Source organism: Medicago sativa, chromosome 5 (assembly GCF_051527215.1).
Source record: "Medicago sativa cultivar Bolivia chromosome 5, Bolivia_mono, whole genome shotgun sequence".
Lineage (NCBI taxonomy): Eukaryota > Viridiplantae > Streptophyta > Magnoliopsida > Fabales > Fabaceae > Medicago > Medicago sativa.
In genome coordinates, this window is record NC_140753.1 from 35,700,741 (window position 1) to 35,705,036 (window position 4,296).

Consider the following 4,296-nt stretch of genomic DNA (forward strand, 5'->3'; position numbering starts at 1 on the left):
ATGGGGGTTAAGTGAATTTCCTTGTTAATTTACGGATTTCACTCGTTTTTGACACTTTTTCTTTCACTAAAAAGGGCATAAAGTGGCCTAGCCTTATTGAATCGAAACATGTAATAGTTCATAGGAAATCTAACTAGAATATCTATGACTTCCATGGTTTATTTTAAAATTTTCAAAAACGGCCGAAATGGGGGTTAAGTGAATTTCCTTGTTAATTTTCGAATTTCACTCGTTTTTGACCCTTTTTCTTTCACTAAAAAGGGCATAAAGTGGTCTAGCCTTATTGAATCGAAACATATAATAGTTCTTAGGAAAACTAACTAGAATATCTATCACTTCCATGGTTTATTTTAAAATTTTCAAAAACGGCGAAATGGGGGTTAAGTGAATTTCCTTGTTAATTTACGGATTTCACTTGTTTTTGACCTTTTTCTTTCACTAAAAAGGGCATAAAGTGGTCTAGCTTTATTGAATCGAAGCATGTAATAGTTCCTAGGAAATCTAACAAGAATATCAACGACTTCCATGGTTGATTTTAGAGTTTTCAAAAATGGCCGAAATGGGGGTTAAGTGAATTTCCTTGTTAATTTACGGATTTCACTCGTTTTTGACACTTTTTCTTTCACTAAAAAGGGCATAAAGTGGCCTAGCCTTATTGAATCGAAACATTTAATAGTTCATAGGAAATCTAACTAGAATATCTATGACTTCCATGGTTTATTTTAAAATTTTCAAAAACGGCCGAAATGGGGGTTAAGTGAATTTCCTTGGTAATTTTCGGATTTCACTCGTTTTTGACCCTTTCTCTTTCACTAAAAAGGGCATAAAGTGGCATAGCCTTATTGAATCCAAACATGTAATAGTTCTTAGGATATCTAACCAGAATATCTATCACTTCCATGGTTTATTTTAAAATTTTCAAAAACGGCCGTAATGGGGGTTAAGTGAATTTCCTTGTTAATTTACAGATTTCACTCGTTTTTGACCTTTTTCTTTCACTAAAAAGGGCATAAAGTGGTCTAGCCTTATTGAATCGAAGCATGTAACAGTTCCTAGGAAATCTAACAAGAATATCTACGACTTCCATGGTTGATTTTAGAGTTTTCAAAAACGGCCGAAATGGGGGTTAACTGAATTTCCTTGTTAATTTACGGATTTCACTCATTTTTGACCCTTTTTCTTTCACTAAAAAGGGCATAAAGTGGCCCAGCCTTATTGAATCGAAACATATAATAGTTCTTAGGAAATCTAACTAGAATATCTATCACTTCCATGGTTTATTTTAAAATTTTCAAAAACGGCCGAAATGGGGGTTAAGTGAATTTCCTTGTTAATTTTCGGATTTCACTCGTTTTTGACCCTTTTTCTTTCACTAAAAAGGGCATAAAGTGGCCTAGCCTTATTGAATCGAAGCATGTAACAGTTCTTAGGAAATCTAACAAGAATATCTACGACTTCCATGGTTGATTTTAGAGTTTTCAAAAACGGCCGAAATGGGGGTTAACTGAATTTCCTTGTTAATTTACGGATTTCACTCATTTTTGACCCTTTTTCTTTCACTAAAAAGGGCATAAAGTGGCCTAGCCTTATTGAATCGAAACATATAATAGTTCTTAGGAAATCTAACTAGAATATCTATCACTTCCATGGTTTATTTTAAAATTTTCAAAAACGGCCGAAATGGGGGTTAAGTGAATTTCCTTGTTAATTTTCGGATTTCACTCGTTTTTGACCCTTTTTCTTTCACTAAAAAGGGCATAAAGTGGCCTAGCCTTATTGAATCGAAGCATGTAACAGTTCTTAGGAAATCTAACAAGAATATCTACGACTTCCATGGTTGATTTTAGAGTTTTCAAAAACGGCCGAAATGGGGGTTAACTGAATTTCCTTGTTAATTTACGGATTTCACTCATTTTTGACCCTTTTTCTTTCACTAAAAAGGGCATAAAGTGGCCTAGCCTTATTGAATCGAAACATATAATAGTTCTTAGGAAATCTAACTAGAATATCTATCACTTCCATGGTTTATTTTAAAATTTTCAAAAACGGCCGAAATGGGGGTTAAGTGAATTTCCTTGTTAATTTTCGGATTTCACTCGTTTTTGACCCTTTTTCTTTCACTAAAAAGGGCATAAAGTGGCCTAGCCTTATTGAATCGAAACATGTAATAGTTCTTAGGATATATAACTAGAATATCTATCACTTCCATGGTTTATTTTAAAATTTTCAAAAACGGCGAAATGGGGGCTAAGTGAATTTCCTTGTTAATTTACGGATTTCACTCGTTTTTGACACTTTTTCTTTCACTAAAAAGGGCATAAAGTGGCCTAGCCTTATTGAATCGAAACATGTAATAGTTCATAGGAAATCTAACTAGAATATCTATGACTTCCATGGTTTATTTTAAAATTTTCAAAAACGGCCGAAATGGGGGTTAAGTGAATTTCCTTGTTAATTTTCGGATTTCACTCGTTTTTGACCCTTTCTCTTTCACTAAAAAGGGCATAAAGTGGCCTAGCCTTATTGAATGGAAACATGTAATAGTTCTTAGGATATCTAACTAGAATATCTATCACTTCCATGGTTTATTTTAAAATTTTCAAAAACGGCCGTAATGGGGGTTAAGTGAATTTCCTTGTTAATTTACAGATTTCACTCGTTTTTGACCTTTTTCTTTCACTAAAAAGGGCATAAAGTGGTCTAGCCTTATTGAATCAAAGCATGTAACAGTTCCTAGGAAATCTAACAAGAATATCTACGACTTCCATGGTTGATTTTAGAGTTTTCAAAAACGGCCGAAATGGGGGTTAAGTGAATTTCCTTGTTAATTTACGGATTTCACTCATTTTTGACCCTTTTTCTTTCACTAAAAAGGGCATAAAGTGGTCTAGCCTTATTGAATCGAAACATATAATAGTTCTTAGGAAAACTAACTAGAATATCTATCACTTCCATGGTTTATTTTAAAATTTTCAAAAACGGCGAAATGGGGGTTAAGTGAATTTCCTTGTTAATTTACGGATTTCACTGGTTTTTGACCTTTTTCTTTCACTAAAAAGGGCATAAAGTGGTCTAGCGTTATTGAATCGAAGCATGTAATAGTTCCTAGGAAATCTAACAAGAATATCAACGACTTCCATGGTTGATTTTAGAGTTTTCAAAAATGGCCGAAATGGGGGTTAAGTGAATTTCCTTGTTAATTTACGGATTTCACTCGTTTTTGACACTTTTTCTTTCACTAAAAAGGGCATAAAGTGGCCTAGCCTTATTGAATCGAAACATTTAATAGTTCATAGGAAATCTAACTAGAATATCTATGACTTCCATGGTTTATTTTAAAATTTTCAAAAACGGCCGAAATGGGGGTTAAGTGAATTTCCTTGGTAATTTTCGGATTTCACTCGTTTTTGACCCTTTCTCTTTCACTAAAAAGGGCATAAAGTGGCATAGCCTTATTGAATCCAAACATGTAATAGTTCTTAGGATATCTAACCAGAATATCTATCACTTCCATGGTTTATTTTAAAATTTTCAAAAACGGCCGTAATGGGGGTTAAGTGAATTTCCTTGTTAATTTACAGATTTCACTCGTTTTTGACCTTTTTCTTTCACTAAAAAGGGCATAAAGTGGTCTAGCCTTATTGAATCGAAGCATGTAACAGTTCCTAGGAAATCTAACAAGAATATCTACGACTTCCATGGTTGATTTTAGAGTTTTCAAAAACGGCCGAAATGGGGGTTAACTGAATTTCCTTGTTAATTTACGGATTTCACTCATTTTTGACCCTTTTTCTTTCACTAAAAAGGGCATAAAGTGGCCCAGCCTTATTGAATCGAAACATATAATAGTTCTTAGGAAATCTAACTAGAATATCTATCACTTCCATGGTTTATTTTAAAATTTTCAAAAACGGCCGAAATGGGGGTTAAGTGAATTTCCTTGTTAATTTTCGGATTTCACTCGTTTTTGACCCTTTTTCTTTCACTAAAAAGGGCATAAAGTGGCCTAGCCTTATTGAATCGAAGCATGTAACTGTTCTTAGGAAATCTAACAAGAATATCTACGACTTCCATGGTTGATTTTAGAGTTTTCAAAAACGGCCGAAATGGGGGTTAACTAAATTTCCTTGTTAATTTACGGATTTCACTCATTTTTGACCCTTTTTCTTTCACTAAAAAGGGCATAAAGTGGCCTAGCCTTATTGAATCGAAACATATAATAGTTCTTAGGAAATCTAACTAGAATATCTATCACTTCCATGGTTTATTTTAAAATTTTCAAAAACGGCCGAAATG